This window comes from Rhinolophus sinicus, linkage group LG11, assembly GCF_036562045.2.
Source record: "Rhinolophus sinicus isolate RSC01 linkage group LG11, ASM3656204v1, whole genome shotgun sequence".
In the NCBI taxonomy this organism is placed as follows: Eukaryota; Metazoa; Chordata; class Mammalia; order Chiroptera; family Rhinolophidae; genus Rhinolophus; species Rhinolophus sinicus.
Window position 1 is genome coordinate 51,379,603 of NC_133760.1, and position 19,910 is coordinate 51,399,512.

Sequence of the window (19,910 nt, forward strand, 5' to 3'; positions counted from 1 at the left end):
CCCAGGAGCCATGCCATCGGGGATGCCACAGAAAGCAGAGCCCCAGGCTGCTCCCGGGACGGTCGGAAAGGCTGGTACCTGAGATGGAGTCCACAGCTACCAACAGGGAGTGAGACCTGGGCTGCAGACCAGGGAGGGTGCGCGCGGGAGCCGGGGCTCAGAACAAGAGGACAGTCATGTCTCCTTGGACACATACCTTCTGGGGGCTCCTTGAACCGGAAGTGATGAGCCAGAGCTTTGCATGTCAAAAGCTTTGCTCATGAGTGTGACCCAAGGAATATCATCGCCCTGCTGGCATCATGCCAATCCCTCAGCACTGTCCCTGCCACATGCTGGGGACGTGCCCTTTGCCTGGTTGTAGCGAACCCCACATCTTGTGGGTGTTGTGGAGCCAGCATCCTGGGCGGCTCCCCAGGACTCCCCTCCCTGGACCCATCTCCTTATTTGTGGAAACACATTGATTGATTTATTTCGGCTGCTATTATGTTCGTCTTACTGTTTGTTCTCTTTGTCCTTCTCCTTAATTTAAGAGCATGAAAAATATAATAGGGAAGTGATTGGGGGAAAACCATATGAAAACCCCAGTTTTAGCAACAATGGAATGATTTGTTCTCGTGTTCTTGGGCCAAAAAGAAGCAAGTCATGCTAATTACTGCAGACGTTTAATAACGGGCTGACTCAGTAAGCCAGCAGTGTCCCCACAGGGCTCCCGTAGCCCTGAAATCGTGCAGGAACGGCAGGCTTTGGTCAGGGCAAAGCACAGGCTGCAAAGGGCTCTTCTCCACGCTGGTCGCTGGTCGGCACCTTTCAGCCCCCAAGCGGCTCCCACACTCATCAAAGTGTCTTCAACTATTCCTTCAATTTGCTTTTGCTTTCAGGACATTAGAGAACACTTTCAAGTCAAACTTACAGCGGGAGGGTGTGAAAAAGAGTCTCTAAAAGTACCGTCCTCGTGAAGTTGACCAAAGGGATTGTGTGGAAAAGCTTCATGTTTTCCTTTTTGTCTGAAAGGCGCTGGGGGAGGCTTGCGGACGGGAGCTGATCGCCTCCTCCAACCAGCTTTCATCGCGGCTGCCCTCCCCCACCCCCTGTGGAAGTTCGTCCCCCAATGTTTCTTTAGCTTTTGTTTGCTAAAGGGAGGTTCAGGGCTTATGTGAAAACTGGCACCTAAGTCTAAAATAGTTGCTGGAGCCTGCAAGAGCGGGGCTCTGAAGAGGCGGTCAGCTCTTAGGCTTTTCTGTAATTGCTGCTCCTGTAATCCCGAGACGTTGAATGCTTTTTTTATTGCAGACATAGGCTGCGAGACGGACCTTTTTACACACTAAGTGCCTGCTAAGCTTCGAATGTTTTCACAGGACACCTCGGGGGATATAGGCTCAGGAGCGCTCGCCACTCTGGGCTCTCTGGAAAGCAGGCTTTGTGACGCCCCCTCTCCGGCCATGGCAGCTCACAGCCTTGTTGTCTGGGATGAACTCCACAATAGAATGGAGACAATGCAGGTGATCCCCAAGAACTGTCTCCCCAGCTGTTAGGAGAAGGTGACTGGGCCCATCGGGCACATGGCAGGGCACGGGAAGGCCGTGCCTCAGCTTGCGTTCTCCAGGGGACGGTGGCCCTGCCAGCCAGCTCTGCAGTTCAGGTCAATGTGATGTGCTGGCCATAAAGATGGGGGCCTGTCCTGAAAACCAGCGGGCTGCCACTAGAGCTTGGGAGGAGAGCCAGGAATGCATCTTCCAGAGAAGTGGTCGGGGTGCCAGCTCTTGGAGTCAGTGTTTCTGACGAGGGCAGCGTGTGGCCGTGTGCGCAGGGATGTGGTGCTGTCCACTGGTGGCTGTTGGCACCTGATGGACGTGTGGTTCTTCCCTCTCCCCTTCGCTCGTGGGCCCTTCCCACTCACCCCCAGCTTCGTGTTAGGACACGACCACCTCCGGAAGCTCTGCGTGACCCTCCAGGAGAAGTAGGGGCTCCTGGGCTTTGTCTTCCTCTCGGGCCCCTTAGCTCTTGACGTGCGCGGTTCTCAGAGTGTGTCTGCCAACCGCGGGGGCTTCCGGAGGCCTTGCCAGGCGATCTGCAGCTGAAAACAACTTTCATACAAATGCTGATGTCACTGCTCCCTTCACTGCGTCGACCTTTGCACTGATGGTGCAAAGCAGTGGTGAGCACAGATGCTGCGGACAGACGCCCCCTCTGACCGAACCACCCAACTACACATGGCTTTGGGCTTCTGTGTTCGTCCTGGGGCTCGTTTTAGCAAGAACCCTGCTAAGTGAGTTTGTGCAGGAGCCCCCGCCCTCAGTATCTGACCAGGGTTCTCATCCTTCAACCCCAGGTGATGTCTGGTCACCTGCCTTCAGCAAGAGTCCTGTCAGGTTGATTTAATCAGAAACCCCCGGGGACGTCTCCTTCTGACATTTTCCATCCACTGACCCCCACCTGCTCCTTCTCTTTACAGCCCCACTTTTCTGATGCTTCAGAGACCTGTGTGTGGACACCCTGAGCCATGCAGCTGTGGGGTGCTGGTCTCGCCCACCATGGCATCCCCTACCTGAGTGCCTGGCTCACATCTGTGCTTTTTCCTCGTAAGTGAGGGTTCCTGACTCCTGATTCTATGTCCTTCCCATGTCTGATTTGGCTCATTCACTTTGTGGGAAAGCGTCAAAGGCCTTGGAGTCGGGAAGCTGAACACTTTAGGTCCGACCACTCGAGCACCGCGGCAGGCTCTCCTCCACCCTCCTCTCTCCCCGCACCTTCCCCAAAGCGCAGCTTGACTCCCTTCGGGTTTCTATCTACTTTGCTGGTTGCTTATAGCACGAGCTCCGGCAGTTGCCACAGGTAACAAGGAGACACTAAGCCCAGCTTTAGCTCAGTACTTAGACCGCGCCCAGGACTCCCCGATCGGCCTGCCTCCCAGAACGTCACCGTCACCGGGGGCAGGGAGAACAGCGTCCCTGCCCGCCACGTGCCTAATTCCCTTGGATTTGGTCTTTTCAACTGTGTCCCATGAAACATCAGGCAATAGAGCGAAGTTTGCATTAAACAAAAACCTCCCTTACTTTAGAGAACAATACCCATGGGTTTTCTCTTTGACTTAAACACGACTTTGTTTCTGACGCTTTTTAAAGTGTCTTCAAGATCAAAGATGTCACACAACACCTGTTCCAACATTATTTTCAATGGCTATTGACCCGCTCTTTGAGATTTTCATTTTATGCAGGTGCTTTCTTTCCCCTGGTTCGATTACAGCATTAACCTGAACAAAATCGGAGGGAGGGCATCCCAGTGGGCATCGTGAGCCCGTCCACGTGGGCATGTACCTGGGGAGCGCGCTTCTAGAGACCTGCGAGCCAGCCCTGCGCTCCACACGGCGCTGAAATGGCCTTTCATAATCTTTTCTTAACAGTAAATGGAATAACCCTGAGGGATTGATGCCCAAAAGGAAACAAATGTATTGAGAAATGTCTGTTCCCCACGAGAACTGCCTGGGCTTTTGGTCATGGCCCCTGTGAGTTTTCTTTCACGTGTAGTCAAAGAAAAAGGCAACTTTCAGACTCTGGCTGCCCTTCAAGAGCCTTTGGGTAAAGAAAAACCAAACAGGTTAGTTACTGTGCAGTGCGAGAAAACGCCGACACTTTCCGTGGGGCTTAGGCGTCCATGTTGATGGCAGAATTGTAACAACATCAATTCACTTTCACTCTTTCACTGCCATGAAAAACTGCATTTGTTTGCACATTTATGTCATACGGACACGCTCACAGATTGTTCACATTTAAGGTCTAGTTTGTTCGGTCACATGAGGGCTTGTGCGTCGGCTGCTTTCAGACACGGGCTCTCCAGGCCCCTCGGCCATCCTCAGAGGCTGCCCTGGAACTCGCTGGGATTCTCCAGCTCCAGGTGGACGGGCCTTCAGAAGAATCCAAGAACAGCCAGGCGGGGCCAGACACAGTCCCTCGTGCCAGCTGTGGTGGCTACAGGGCGCTGGAGGAAGACAGCGCTCTCCTCCATCCCCTCACCCAGCTCCCAGCCACCGGGCTCCCGACCCTGCACAGACTCGGGCCGTTGGAGTTTTCTTCCGTCCTCTCAGTAGAGGCGTTTATGGTCATAGCCTTGGTTCGTCCCTGAGCACAGTCTGAAGAGCCATTTGTAAGCGTCTTTCCCACAGACTGAGATGCCAGAGGCTGGAAGGCGCCTCCAGTGCCTACTTGCTCTTGTTTCTTCTGTTTCTGTTGACATGTGCAAAGCTGTCATAATTAATGCACACAACTTGAGGCGTGCGGAGAGAAGCAGCCACCCCTAAACCAGCACCGCCGTCTAGACCATGACCCTAGCGCTCACTTCCCAGTCTCCTCCCGCCACTATTTATGGTTATTACTGCGGGGAGCCATCCGCAGTACATGGAAGTGCAGACAGCTCTTCGAGACCCTGCTTCCATTCCTGCGGCTCGATCGGCAGTGGGGTGGCCGGGTCACATGGTCGTTCCCCCTTTCCCAGCGCCATGTCGATCTGTCACTGTTGATTTGAAGGACGTGGGTTGTGTCAACAAGAGTCACTGCAGCTGTATTCACCAGAATGCCCTTCCCTGCACAGCTCTGAGTTGGGGGCCCATTGAGACGTTTTGTGCCATATCCGGAGGTGAAGGTTGGAGCAGCCTCTTGTGATGTTCGCCTCTGAAGGGCAGGGCAGGCCCCCACCCGTGTGCTGAACACTGGCTGCCCAGCTGGCGTGGGCAGCTCCTGGGCCCAGGGCAGCCCCAGCTCCTGTCGGACCCTCCATGGGCCTCTGTCTGTGTTTAGCTCTCGGATGCAGGGCACCAGCTTCTCCTGCAGGACACCCCATTGTGAGCCGAGAGGTGCTTGTGCTTTCATGGGCTCCTTTTAAATGTCTTCCTGCCCAAGCTTTGGTATTTCTTGGTGAAGGGCACGCACATGGTCTCTCTCTCTCTCCATCTCTCTCTCTTCTTCTCCCCCCTTCTTTCTCTCTCTCTTCGTCTCGCTCCTTCTTTCTCTCTCCCCTTATTTGAATCCCCTCTACCTCTTAATACTTCTGTGACTTCTCACTGAGTATTTCCCACTTCTGTTCAGTGTTTCCTGAGGTCCAGTGACCACGTCCCACATGTGAACCTTTCACGTCTTTTGTAAACACAGAGCCCCACCTCCAGCAGGGTCCTGTCAGTTCATGTCCAGCCACAGTCACACGAGGACCTGGGGAAACAGGACAGTGCATCACAAGATCTCACTCCCGTGTGCCACTGCCACTAACAAGCCTCAGTGTTCCTTGCATTCCCAGATGTTTACAGAAGCAGAAATAAGGTCACACTCAAGACACAAAGAGCCCCCTCTAACTTTCACAAAATACCTTATAAAAGGTTGCATTTTTACGTGCTTTCCACCAGTGGCAATAGCAGCAAGGTGACAACCCGTTTGATAGATGTTGGTGTCCGGTTAGTCAGGAGGGTGGCGTTAGAGCCTGGGCTCAGCCCAGGCCCGATCCTGAGAGGACCGTCTTCACCGCGATGCCCAGGCCCCCACAAGCACAGCAGGAGCCCCATGTGGTGGTGGGACCTGTTCTTCCTGGTTGAGTCACGCGTCTTACTTTATGACCTAAGCGTTGTGGTTGGGGTGTAGGTGCCGCCCACATTCCGCGTCTTCCACTTGTTGGGTGGACGGCCAGAGAGGGTGAAGGTGTTGCCGGTGGTCACACAGCTCACCAGTGACCAGCGTGGGTACAGCCTGGGCCCAGGCTGCTCCCACACGATCACGGTGCCCATGAGATAACCTTGTCCTTCATCTCAAGGCCTTTGGCATGTTCCCCTTGCTGGAAACTGTCCAATTAAACTATGGAAAGGGGAGAAATTTTTTTTAACAGATTTTAGAGGTTCACATTTATTACATAATTTTACCTTTACAACAATCCAATGAAGTAGATATTATATTATTTCCATTTTATTAGGTAGGTGCAAAAGTAATTGCGGTTTTTGCAATTTTTAACCTTTTAAACTGCAATTACTTTTGTACCAACCTAATATATATGAGGAAATTGAGAACTTGACAGTCACTCAGTGAGTGAAAGAACTGGTAGTCTAGTCCAGGTCCCCTCATGGACCTTAACACTCTGCCACTGTAGTAAGAGCCCCTGCGACAGAAAGGACCGTTCAGCTTTACTCCCCAAACCCTGGCACCCACTCCCTACTTTAGCTGCAAATGTGTTTTATCATCATGGGCCCATGACCTCCAAATACCCTGACACCCTGAGGCACATTTCCTTCAGCATTCGAGTTTTGATAAAGACGTTACTTTTAATTGCGTTATCAGAGTAGCAGTGACAGTGGGAGGGTATGTTTAAATTCCCAAAGGAGGTGTTGCGTGAGACGGTTTGCCTCAAGAATCATGTGGTAGCATCCAGCCTCGTCACGACGAAGGGAGGAGCGAATGGAAAAGCTCTTTGGTTTTCCTCAGCAGTGCTGGCGGCTGAGACCCACCTGACAGGCTGCCCGTCCGGCCCCCAGGGCCAGCTCCCCCATGACTCCCCTCAGGCACGAAGCAGCAGAGTCCGTGGGAGCTGGAATTTCTGCCCACGGCTGTGCCAGCTGCCCAGTCGCAGCCCGAGGCCTGCTGTGGACTTGGGCTTCCAGTCGGCTGACGACAGAGCAGATTTCACAGATTCCTGGGGAGTATGACATTTGTTACGTGCCTCCAGCCCATGCCAAGCAGCGCACGGCAGAGGGCACCGTCACCCTGGGTCAGTGAGTGTCTGAGGGGGCGACTTACGCTCTGCTTCGTCCAACCCGAGGCTGCGGCCGCTGGCCCGGGCCCACCAGCATCTACGATGGATGTGCTGGGAGCTGCCTGTGTCCCCACAGTGTCCCCTCCCAAGTGACGACCAGAGCCGGTCCTTCCACACACGGGTTTCGTGCTCTGCTGCTGCTTTGGTGAGATGGGGTTTAAATCCATTCTCTGTAGGTAAATATATTTTCTTCTTTGCTGCCAGAAAACATGTATGTTTTCCTGCCGAAGTTGGTACAGCTTAATCATTGAGCAAACACTGAGTGCAGTCTGTGTGCAAAACAGCGCAGGTGACACTCGGGGACACAAGAAGGAACAACGTCAGACATACCACAACTGCAAACCTCCATCTTTTGTTTCATTTGCTCTTTCCCCCGACTATTCACCTAGGTTTCTGGTGGCAGAATCCTGTTCAGATTCATCTTTCGCTCCCCAAGCAGGCTGCGTGATGGACGCACTGGGCATTTGTTAAAAGAATGAGTGAATTTGGAAGAGGGAGGAAAAGAGGGTGATGGCTAGTCTGGGACTGTACAGCACAGCCAGGGTTCGAGAGGCGGTCTTCTGACTCCCATCACAGTGCTTCCCTCATGCAGGCCACTCTCACGGGAGTGACAGGCAGTGGTGTGTCACTAAGAGAGACGGCCCAGGCCGGCTGAGCCTCGGGACACGAATTCAGAGGGCACTCGGCCTGCAGGGGCCCTTATAACTCTCTTCACCATAATTTCGTGTTTCATAGACTCACTCAGGTCAAGCCACTTTCTTTCAGCAAAAAAGATGTGTCCCCCCAGAGAAGAGCGCGTATTCCCCACTCTCTTCCTTGTCGTTTTCCCCGTAAGTAAGTGGGTGACATATACTGGGAGGGGAGTTGCCCGTCATCCTGGCGGTTCCATCTGGCTGTCTCGCAAAGGTAGACCAAAGGGAGAGGTGCTGAGCCTGCAGAGGGGCACTTTCCGGCCGGGGGCCTCCCGAGGGGCTGTCCATGGGCAGTGTGGCCTCCACAGCACTGGCTTTCATGTCCAGGTCTGTCTCTCTGTGGCAGTGACTTTTTGCCCAGCTCTGAGTAATAACTAGATTTAGGAAAGTGGATGTTGCTTCTCCAAAGGGCAGGAAACAGAAATTCCGCGGGAGCAAAGGGTGTTGTCAGGAATGAGAACAAGGAGGAATTCTACAGAGGCCGAGACCACTGGGCAGGTACGTGGGACTGGCTTACCCTCCCTGGACGCCACCGCCGATCTTACAGGCCCGGCGGGTAGGCTCATTATACTGGGTGTCAGGAAGAGGGTCGCGTTTTCAGAAGGCGACTGCTTTGGAAACAATTGCCATCAGCCGCCTGCCCCTGTGACAGGCAGGCACGCCTCCGCTCCCTGCTGCTTCTTGGGAAATGAGTTATGCTGACTGCCCCGCTATGAGGAGAATCCGTCACCATCCCCCCTGAATTCCTCGGGTCACCCTGTCATTGTTCCCAGCCTCCTCCCAGGGAGCCGTCCCTTCCTCCGGGGTGTGGATGACTAAGTTCGGGGCCTGGCTGCCCCTGGGACCCACGGCCACCTCTGCCCCTGAAGCCCTTTCCTCTTCGGCATGTGACTCCTGAAGGTCAGCCCTTGTCTGAAGCACATGGGTTACAACGGTCAGCTCCACTGCACTGGGTCTAGCCAGACCAAGGCAGCTTTTCTTTCTCTTCTGGCACTTTGCTTAGTCCCCAAACTCTGTAGTGTCAGTTGTGGGAGAGGGAGAGCCAAAGCCCAGGCCCCTCGCTACCCTGTCCCCGTGGTTTCCCTGCAGTCCGAGGTTTGCTTCCTCAGGAAAAGAGACGTGAACCTCTCAGGCCCCCCAGGAGTTCCTGAGGGTGACAGTTGGGAGGGTGGTGGCACTTCACACCTCCTTTTCTGTTGTCGAGAGCCTGACTTGGGGTGGGGCTTCAGATCTGTGGTGTGTGGATATGTCTATTCCACCTAAGTAAAGGGTGAGATGAAGTAATAGGCATGGAAGCACCTTGAAAAGTGAGCAGTTCTACGTTCATTTGTTAGGGTTCTGAGGATGGGTTGGCCTGTAGTTGTGGGCGGCGTTTCGTGGGCATATCCCTAGAGGCTTAGCGCTTTCATCGGTTCTCAGAGTGATTTGTGAGCACTGCATAAATAACTGGCTAAGGAACCAAATAGGTGATGGAAAGAAATCCCTAGAATCGCAAATCCATGAACTCCTCCTCACCATGTTGTTGGTTAGAAGCACCGTCCATTTGCATAAACCCAAATATCAGAGTCTGATGATTTTTCCTGATTTTCCTGATGAGCTGGAGGCGGTTACGGGACCAGACTGTCTTCATCCTCAGCCTTCTTCTGTGACACCTGGGACACTGTGTCCCATTCCTAGCTGTTCCCTTACTATTCGCGGGTTAGTCCCGAGCTGACAGGGACACGTGGTCAGTCCCGACTGACGCCTTCTTTGCGTCCTCTCATTTTCTCTGCGGAGTTCAGTTCCAGCAGGACAACGAGCTGAGCTGCTGCCAGACTCAGGGCACTTGTTACTGCTACCGTGAACTTTATAAAAAGCGGAGAAGTCCATTTCTTTTCTTTAAAAAAAACAAAGACTATTGCGCTCTTTTCAGGTGTCATCAACAGTAAAAAATTGTACAGAGTTAATGTGTACAACTTGATGAGTTTGGAGGTAAGTCTAAGCCCAGGAAAGCGTATGCCATGTGGTGATGCCATAAACCTAGGCGTCACCTCCAAAACTTTCCTCCCTTCTTTGGTTCTTGTCTTCCTGTGACAAGAGCCCCACCCTCGATCTGCCCTCCTCTGAGCACGTGTGTCATAGCTGTAGGCTCTGCTCTGTGGCAGATCACCGGGATGCATGCGTCCTGTGCAGCCGGAACGCCGTCCCCTTCAGGAGGCATTAGTCCCAGGACCCCATTCCTGGAGCGGCTGGAGGACGTTGTGCCCACGTGCAGCACGGCTGGGGTGCCTGCAGAGATGCTGAGGGACGAGAGAAGCATTCTCCGTCCTCCCTGTGGAGGACGCGAGGCTGGCAGGGGACACGGGCCAGCAGGACCAGGTCCTGAGCAGAAATTTGTCCCAGAGGCCACTAGAAGCAACATCCGCAGGCCTGGGAGGAGACACCTGGGCACGTCACTCATGTGGGAGGGGCCTGGACTGGGCAGGTGCGGTCTGAGCCGTGACGCGTGGGCCACACGTTCCTGTGCGCGTGCGTGCATGCACGACTCCTCCCTCCCTTTGTCACTTAGTCACCAGGTCGTTTTCAGGCACTCGTGCTTTCCAGTTGTGTGTCTCCTGACACCCAGCCACCTACCTGCTGTCCCCCATCTCCCTCTCTCCTGTCGGAGCCTGCTCGGAGCACGCAGCGCTCCACCTGGCTCAGTTCCAAAGGATGTGTTCGGTGTTCAGACACAAGGTCCTCCTGCCTGCCTCCAAGCTGGGCCAGAAGGAGCAGGGGAGGACACGTCCCGCTCCCCTGATTCCTGAACCCACCCATCCAGGAGGCGGCTTCCCGCCTGCAGAGTCCTGAGTCCGGGGACGGATGGGAGCTGTCAGCAGTGGGAGGAAGACCTGGGACAGGGAGGCCACAGAGGAGACGCCCGTCAATGCGACTGTGTGATATAGATGTTCCCTTTGTAACACGTGTGGCTCCCCAGGGTGCTGTGTACACAGGGCCACCGGATGGGTTCTGTGCTCCTTCTGGGGAGAGGGCCCCAGGGCTGGGGACGGGCTCTTCACTTCCCAGCACAACGTAGGTCCTGCTAAGGGGGTCCTTGCCGCTGTCAGGCTCTCGCTAAATCCTGGCAGAAAGCGGCCCCTTTAGTCAGCCCCAAGGACAACGACGACGCCGCCCCACGCTCTCCGGGCCCTGCTTCTGCGCACCCACCACCACCTGTCACAGATGCCGGTGTCTTAGCTCCCCTCCCTTGGCTCCTTGAGGACGGCTTGACCCCTTCACCATTTGAACTTGATTGGCTAGGAAGGCCTCCCCCACAGAGCAGGTCTCACAGCACGGCGTGGGTGGAGCTAGGAGGAGGCGTGGGTGGAGCTAAGAGGAGGCGTGGGTGGAGCTAAGAGGAGGCGTGGGTGGGGCTAAGAGGAGGCGTGGGTGGAGCTAAGAGGAGGCGTGGGTGGAGCTAAGAGGAGGCGTGGGTGGGGCTAGGAGGAGGCGTGGGTGGAGCTAAGAGGAGGCGTGGGTGGGGCTAAGAGGAGGCGTGGGTGGAGCTAGGAGGAGGTGTGGGTGGAGCTAGGAGGAGGCGTGGGTGGAGCTAAGAGGAGGCGTGGGTGGAGCTAAGAGGAGACGGGTAGGGCGCAGTGTCCCGTCACAGACCCAAGAGAGCACGGAGCCCAGCGCCATGAGGGCACCTGGGCTGCCAGGCCTGTGGGGGGCGGCCTCCCTTTGCATGCGCCGTTGGCATTATGCGCCGAAGCCAACTCTTGGCGCTGGTCTTAGGTTTACTAGAGTGGCTCAAAGGGCAGGCATGTGATAGGCACGTGTTAAGAGCCTGCTAAGGCCCAGCCGTGCAAACCCTGCGTCTCACCAAATATCTCTGTGTATGTAATGTGGCCACTGCCAGGAAAGTGGTAGGAGAATAGTTGAAGATATAAAACTAGTCCAGAGGAAATCATTAGAAAAGGCTTTCGTTTTGGACCACATCTCACTACAAAACCATGCCTGTTTAGAAGATAGGTCATTTAGAATTGGAAAAGTAATAAATGTCACCGAGCATGTGGAATTTGTCCTTCCAGACTTTCAAGAGTTCCTGAGTGGGGACTTTTGCGGAGGCGGAAAAACGAAAGGGACCCTGGAGGCAGTGGGATGATAGCGTGGGCAGGGGACCAGCAAAGGGACGCAGGAGGTGACCATGTGCTTTGCATCAGTGGCTGTTTATCAAAGCAGTGTTGTGCTCAGTGTGCATTCATGGCGTTTCTAAGCAATGAAAATTTAAATTCTTCAATCAGTAGTTTGCTTTTGTCTTTGTTGGAAGCCTCCTTTTTAGAAGTCCCTGAGCAGCACATTTTTGAGCATCTGCTCAGACTGAGAGGGAGCCAGGGAAGGCTTCCCGGAAGAAGTGACATAAAAACTAAGACCTGAAAGGTGGACGGGAATTCCGTGGAGCGCACGGGAAGGGTCTCCTGGAGAACTGGGACGCCATGTACAGCTGTCCTCCTGCAGCGAGCCCACGATTCCCATGGAGAGGGACAGCAGCACAGTGAACCCCACGTCCCAGTACAGGCGGTGCGACGGAGGAGGTGAGGCCACAGCGCCCAGCGCCGTGCAGGCCGCCATCGGGCTTTTGGCTGTAACAGGAGGGAGAGCCATTAAAAAGGGGAGGCCGACAGGATCAGATTCGTGCTTTAGAAAGAGAATTCTGGCTTCAGGTGAAGAGCGGGACTAGGATAACGGCAGCGGATGTGGAGAAGTGAGTGACTGTGAGAGAAATCTAGGAGGAAAAGTGAGAGGCTTGTGTGGTTGGTGGGACGTCGGGGGACAATGGAAAAGACCAAGAATGGTGCTCGTGTTTCTGCTTTGAAAACTGAGTGGATGCCGTTCAGCAAGAGGAAGAACATCGGAGGAGAGGCTGCAACCAAAGAACGGTGCTTCGTGTGGCCCTTGTGAAGTGTGAGGGGCCTGTGGCCAGGTCCTGGGGGGGCACGTACAGATCTGAGGGCGACGGGGCACTGAAGCAGCATTTCCACAGGATGGCCCCACCATCTGAGGGGAGAGCCGGTTTTCTAGTGTCAGGATGGAGGGGACGGTGGCCACGTCTGAGGCCGCTGGTTAGGAAGGGAGAACGGGGAAGGAGGGGCTCAGTCAGGGGCTGGGATTCTCTCCTCGTCCAGGCTGTCAGCGGAGGCTTTGGCACCTAAATGCGTGCACAAACCTCACACACGCTGCAAGGCGTGACGTTCCCGCCTCCGAGGCGCTTTCCTTGCATGGGGCAACTTCCTGCCATGGGGACCCTGCCGGGCTTGGCCAGCAGGGACTGTCCCAGAGCCCACAGAGCAGAGACTGGTGATCAAGGAGGGGCTGGCTCTTCACCCCAGCCTGTAGCAGGTGGTGAGGTGGGGATTTGGGGCTAGGACTGTGGGGAATGTGAGGTGGCCCCCAGTCCCCACTCATTTGCTTTGAAAGCATCAGGTCGAGAGTGAAGGTTGTAGCTCTGGGTTCCAATCTCAGCTGGCCCACCCCGTCTGGCAGATTTTAGGCAATACCTTTGCCTCTCTGGACCTTCATTCCTTCAAATAGCAGTGCATTGGGATGAGGCATGAGAATTAAGTTGTACAGTCTGTACAGAGAGCATCTCAGTGGCTGCACAGGGTGAGCCGTTAGCACACTCCGGATGCTTTGGCCTTCAGGCACAGGCGCATGCTTGCTAACCCCAGCAGACACCCAGAGAATCTACAGAAATCCTTGTCTGAATGACCCAGTTGTGAGCTCCCAGCTCCCTGAGTGAGACGGCTGCAGAGAGCATGGCAGTGGGTGACATCAGGAGGGGAGTTGTGACAAGGAGAACCAGGGGCCAGGCCAGACCTGAAGAACTTCAGTGTCTAAGGGACGGGCCCGGCTGGCTGAGGAACCTTCAGAGAAGCGCTGAGAACGGGCAGCAGGAAGGTGCAGAGGAAAGAAAGCCCAGGGAGCCGCACCCTTCCCTCCCCGTTCACTCCTGTGGTTACAGGGGTCCCACCGGGTGTTCTGGGACAACCGCCCTAACCTAAGGGCATCTGACCAGTGCCCTCAGGCCCTCCTCTACCTTATTCTGCTTTGCATGGAATCAAACAATTCACAGATTCCAGAATCTAGAATTCACAGATTGTTTGGGCAAGGGGTTTATTTTGTCTGCCACAGTGGAAATATGCTGCCAAGAGGTCAAGTAAAATAAATAACGGAAGTTTTCACTAAATGGAGAAGCACAGACAACTGGGGAACTGAATTTTAGGGGCAGGGGGAGGCCGGTGAGAAATGGGTGGAAGAACCTTGGAAGGTGCAAAGGGAAAATCCATTTTAGATCCTCTTATGAGGAGTTTAGCCATGAGGGAGACGAGAGTTACCCCAATGTAGTGTCAGGGTTTAGACAGAATGGTAGAGAGAAAAGGATTTCAGATTCCAGGTTTAACACTGGGCTCCGCTCTGCTGAGATGTCTGAGTAGGGACAACTCTGTTAGCCTCGGGGGGCCTCAGCTGTGTACAAAGGGAGAAGGAAAATGCTGGCCTTATCTGCAGAACTACTCTTGAGGAGCAAATGAGACCAGGGACATGAAAGCACTTTGTCAAGTATAAAGTTCCAGCTAAGTATAAGATGTTGTTTCTGGTGGTCTCACCAAGCCTACTGTTTTCATATTTCAGTGCCTTGGGGGTTTCTAATACTTTGGCTGATACTCAGTAAAAGCAAGAGTTCACTGACAGCTCCCCTCTGCTCAGCACTTCTACCAAAAATGCTTTCCAGTCCGCTCTCCTAAGGGAGGATCAGAGTTACAAGAATGCAAATGTCCTTTCTCTTCCTAATATTTGGGAGTCGTGTCCTATATTTATTTCTTAATTCTTCATCTCATAGAAACCACTATAGTTTCCACTATCAAAAAACCCACCCCTTAGCGTCTTCTAAACTTCACACTGAGATGTTTCCAAGACTCACTGGCTTGGAGCGAGAGAGAGCCATGGTCTCTTTCCGAGGTCGCCTCACAGTCCCACAGTTATTTCACAATCCTTTCTCTGTTTGTAATAGATCCACCAGTTGTAACTGTCCTTTCTTCATCTCTGCGTTATCTTGGGCTGTCATGATTGGAAGCCCTACTGTGATTATTTACGGTACCGAAACCTCGCGGCCTCCCCTTGCCCCATGCCTCCCCTGGCCTTGGGAACGACAGTATTGAATAGCCAGCCCCCCATGTCCCCAGAGATCGCCATGGCCCGGGATACTAGGTGGCCATGTTGTCCAAGCCACTGCTCCGAGGATTCTTTCCAAATGGAATAATGAATGATTCAGGATTTATCATGTTTTTCAAAATACAGCACACTGTTTTAGTTTCACGTGGTAAATCATTAGATGTTTAGATGGGAGTGCATTGTTGGGAGCTAGGCCTAAAATAAGTTCACAAAACATTCACCAAAATGGTGATTGTCGTGAAATTGTACTCTGGAAAGGAGGCTGTTGGCTGGCTCAGGAATGAGGACAATGGGAGAAAGACTAAGAGAATCGTTAGAATTAGCAAACCACATCTAACATGACATTTGCCATTGATTCATGGTTGTGGGAGGAAGACCAGCATTTCAGCCCTTTCCATCTAGTGGTTTCTATTTCTGAATGTAATTGTGAAGTTGAAGAAAATGGCCTTTGAGTTCAGGACATCTTGATTAAGCGAATTATGACTGCATGGATTTTTAGTAGCTCATCTTTGAGGAGAATTGTAAGGTTTTATGAAACACATTCTAGTATAATAAATACTGATACGGGAAATACCATTTAGAATAAAACATGTAATAGGACCTAGAAGAGGAACATTGGAAGAGAGAGATTTGAAGTCACCGAAAGCAATTAATCAGAACATGTCTGATACAAGAGAAATAAAAGATAAAGCATCACCTATTATCTCCTAAACATCCAATACCCATTTCCTAACCTTTTGAACTTTATATTCTGATTTGTGAGCCGTGCCAAGGTCATGGCTTATGGCAGAACTTCAATGGGTGTATAATGTGGAGAATGACTTTCTCCCCTAGTCATGTCTTGGGCTTTAGGGAGAAGAGAACATGGGGAAAAAAAAGAGAAGATGAAATAAATGAGGGAGATATAATTGTCTCTTACATTTTAAGAATTCCACCTAATTTCTACTCCCCAAGAGTATAGAATAAGTAGTTTTTCCTCCTTATTTAAAAAAAGAATTAATTTGATTTTTCTAACTGGAACACTTTCTACTTGCTGATTATCAACTTGAGTCAGAAATCATGAATAAACGCTTAGAATTACAGTTCTGGGGAATCACATAGTTAAATGATTAAGTTATCTGCAACAGAAAAAGGCAAGTCTGGATAAGACGAAGAGCACATAGGGGCTGCGACCTTTCTCATATCCTGGGGGTGCAACAGGAGACATGGGGAGATGGACAGTCTTGCACACAGTGAACAGCTGACAAGAGCATCGTCTCAAGATGGCACACGGGGAGGGTCCAGGTGTGACGGGACCAGGCCAGAGGGACAGGAGCCACAAGAGGCAGGTGGACTTGGTGTGGCTTCCTGGTGTCCTTGCTTTGCTCTCAGTGCTAGGCTGTTGTATCGGGAGCACTGAAGAGGAATCTGAGCAGCAGCAGGGCAGCGGGGACACTGCTTATGGTCACACAGTCAGCAGTGAAACAACCTGGGGGTTGGCCCACCCCAGCTGGTCTGTCCCACGCCCTTGTCCAGCACAAGAGTCAAGTGCAGTGGTCCCAGGGAAGAGCAGGATGTCCCAGCAGGCTCCTGCAGGGACACGAGGACTGAAACATCCAGGCTGAAACCAGGGACTTGCCAGAGCTCCATCCATCCACCTGGAGAGCACACACCTCTCCCCACTGCTAGGGACCAGCTGACAGTTCCACAAAATAAAATGGAGCCCAAAGGGAACGTTGCCAGAGGTATGAGGAAACAGGCAAAAATCAGACTGCCACCCCAGAGGAAGCAGAAACAATGGAATAGACTGGAGGATGACTTAAAATTAATGGGAAGGCTCCGAGAGGTGAACGAGGACATGGGAAATGAACATATGGGTGTGAATTAAAAACTCTTGGACTTCCTCTGTCGCCAGCATGGAGTCGCCAGGGGTGAGCTTCAACAGCCCACCTGAAACATCCAAGAAAAGAAAAAAAGAAAACAGACAACATACATAAAAACCATGGTTTGCAAGAAGCCAGATGTCAGTAAGGGAGGACGGATCCCTGAGAGATGGGAGGTAAATGGTGAGCCCTCTGACTGCTTGAGCTCACTGCCGTGGACAGTGTCCTGGGCACAGCACAGAGAGGGGGGACTGACGTGGCACCCCAAGGACTGCCTGAACTGAGGAAGAGCCAGGAGTCAAGGAAGGTGAAGTAGCTGGAGGTTCCAGGACAGACGCCAGAGGCGAGAGCTGCGCACACAGCCCAGAGGACTAATTCATCAGCACATGTGTGAGGACACTGCTTGATCCCGGAGAGAACCACAGGCTAGGATAGGAGAGAACAGCACCCATGCTCACACAGGTCCTGGAATGGTACTTGAGCCCAGCGGCCAAACTGGAGAAATGCACCGTCCCTGGGGAACTGGGCGGAGTCCTCAGGGAGACCTTGTCTGGGCAGAGGGGAGTAACCTCCCTGTACTGAGAGCTCTACTCCAAACCACCCAGCAGATCACGGAGCAAGAGCCCAAAGCCTCAGATTATTCTCAGATATTTAGCTACATCACAGAACAGAACTCAAGAAGATTTAGAGAAATACAAAACATGTCAGCTGCCAACAAGTTAAAATTCAGTGTTTGGCATTCAGTCAAAATTACCAGTTGTGCAAAGAAGCAAGAAAACCAGTCCCATAATGAGAAGACTACTTAGTCAAATCTAGTCCAGAGCTGACAAAATGCTAGCACAGTGAAGAAGGACAGGAAATATAACTAAATTTAGTTATAACAATTATATTCCATGTGTTCCAAGAGTTAAGCAGAGACAGTGAAGATAGAAAAATAGAAGTAGACACATTGAAGATGAAGAACTTCTAGAAAGATAGACTTTCTAGAGATGAGGGCTACAGTGTCTGAGATGAACATACCCTGGAAGGGATGAATGGCAGGGTAGACACTGCAGGAGAGAAGACTGGCGGACTTGAAGGCGTAAAGCTAGAAACTGTCCCAAAGGAAACCCAGGGAGAAAGAAAGCACTTGTGAGCTGTGGAACAAGCTCAAGCCCTTTAGTAAATGGGTATTTGAGGTTCCCAAAGGAGGAGGGGAGAAAAATATTTGAAGAAGTAATGGCCAAATTTTTCTAAACTTGAAGAAAACAATAAACCCACAGAGATAAGAAGCTCAACGAACACCAGAAATACATATTTTTAAATATACACTGAGGAAAGTTATATCTAGATTGTTCAAAACCAGTGATAGGAGAAAATATTAACAGCAACCAAAAGGGCGGCAGGGAGAGGGAGAGGGAGATGGCACATCCAGAGGGGCCAGCACGTAGGCAGCTGGAGAGATGCTGCTTGTCCAGGCATCAGAAGGCTGAGTATTTTTAAGACACAGTTTTCCCCCAAGTTGATCTCTGGATTCAGTGTAATCCCAATCAAAATGCCAACCACCTTTTCAATTTTTTTGGAAGAAACTATTGAACTGATTTTAAAATTCAAGTGGAAATGCAAAGACCTAGAAAAGCAACAAAACTCACACTTACAGTTGGAAGACTAACCTTACTAATCTCAGGAATTATTTTTATAAATCTACAGTAATCAAAACAGCATGATACTGGACTAAAGATATAAGATCGATCAATTTATGAGAATAGAGAGTCCCAAATAAACTCACATATAAATAGAAAATTGACTTTTGTGAAAGGTCAAAGACAATGCAACGGGGAAAGATTATCCTTTCCACCGATGATGCTGGGATAATTTGTTATGTGAGAAAAAAGCCCAGCCATACCGCACCCTATATACAGAAATGGACACAGATGAATCATAGACCATGTAAAACTAAAAACTGTAAATTAGAACAAATAATTGTGTTATTGGGTGAGGCAAACGTTACTTAGAAATGACACCAAAAGGATGATCCATAAAACAACAAATTGATAAATTGGACTTTCTCAAAATTAAAAACTTCTTTTTTTTCCAAAACACACTGTGAAGAGAATGAAAAACAAGTCATAGGCTGGGAGAAAATGTTTGCAAAGAATGTATCCAATAAAAGGCTTGTTTGTTGAATAGATAAAGACTCAGATATAACAGTAAGAAAATAAGCAACACAATTTTAAAAAGTGGGAAAAGGTTAGACACTTCACAGGTGGCAAATAAGCACAGGAAAAGGTGCCCCGCAGCATTAAACATCAGGGAAACACAAATTAAACCAAAATGAGACATTCTGTGTGATGCCACCTATCCCGGGCTGGCTACAATTGAGAAAACTGACCATCCACTGTGGGGACGCTGTGAGGACTGGACCCGCCCATGCTGCTGGCATGGGTATCAAGTGGTAACACTTCGGGAAGTGGCTTGGTAGTTTTCAAAACAGTTCAACACGTGGGCATTCCATCTTACGTGATCGCCCAAGATGAAACGAAGTAGGAGTCTGTGCAGACTTGTCGTTACTGTTCAGTCTGCTCCTCATACTCACCGTCCCAAACGAGAAAACAATCCACATGTACATCGGCAGCTGACTGGACACACATCTGTGGGTCTCCTGCTGTGGCTCCCCACTCAGCAAGGAAAGGACTGTGCTGTTCGTGCTTACGTTACGCATCGTTCGGAGGGAAAGAAGCCAGACAAGGAACCAATATGCGCTGGATGATTCCACGGGTGGGGATTCTATAAAGTGCAAACTCGCCACGGTGACAGGAGGCCCAGTGATCTCCACCTCCCGGAACCCACCCTGCTGTGCGAGCCCCTCAGGTGGGGGTGGGCTGGACCTAGTGATTCACTTCTGATGACTCCAACCTGGCACGTGTGGTGACCGTCCCTGCTGAGGTGAGCCTTGGGGTCCCTCTCCACTCCTGTGCTCGCTCGGGGTCCATGCTGCGCTGCCGTATTGTGGATTGGCCTGTGGGCAAGGCGCTGGTTCTCTGTCCAACTCCACAGAGGACCTCAGGCCGGCACAGCTACGTGAAGGGACCTGGACCAAGTCCTCTCCACTCGCCTCTGTCCATGAGGTGACTGAGACTCCAGCCGTCTGCGACTGCACCTTCTAAGGCTCAGCTTGCAGGAATCAGGCCTGTCAGCGTTCCTGGCCTCAGACACTGCCAAGAAATGCTGGTGGTTTTAATCACTCGGTTTGGGATGAATTGTTATGCAGCATTAGATAACTAACGCAGCAGGCGAAGTCTAAGTGTGGGGAAAAGAATGTTTCTCATCGTGTACAGGAGCACTCTTACAAGACAAAGATACTGACAAGCTGTAAACATTTTATAGCAAAACTGAGCAGATAGTAGCT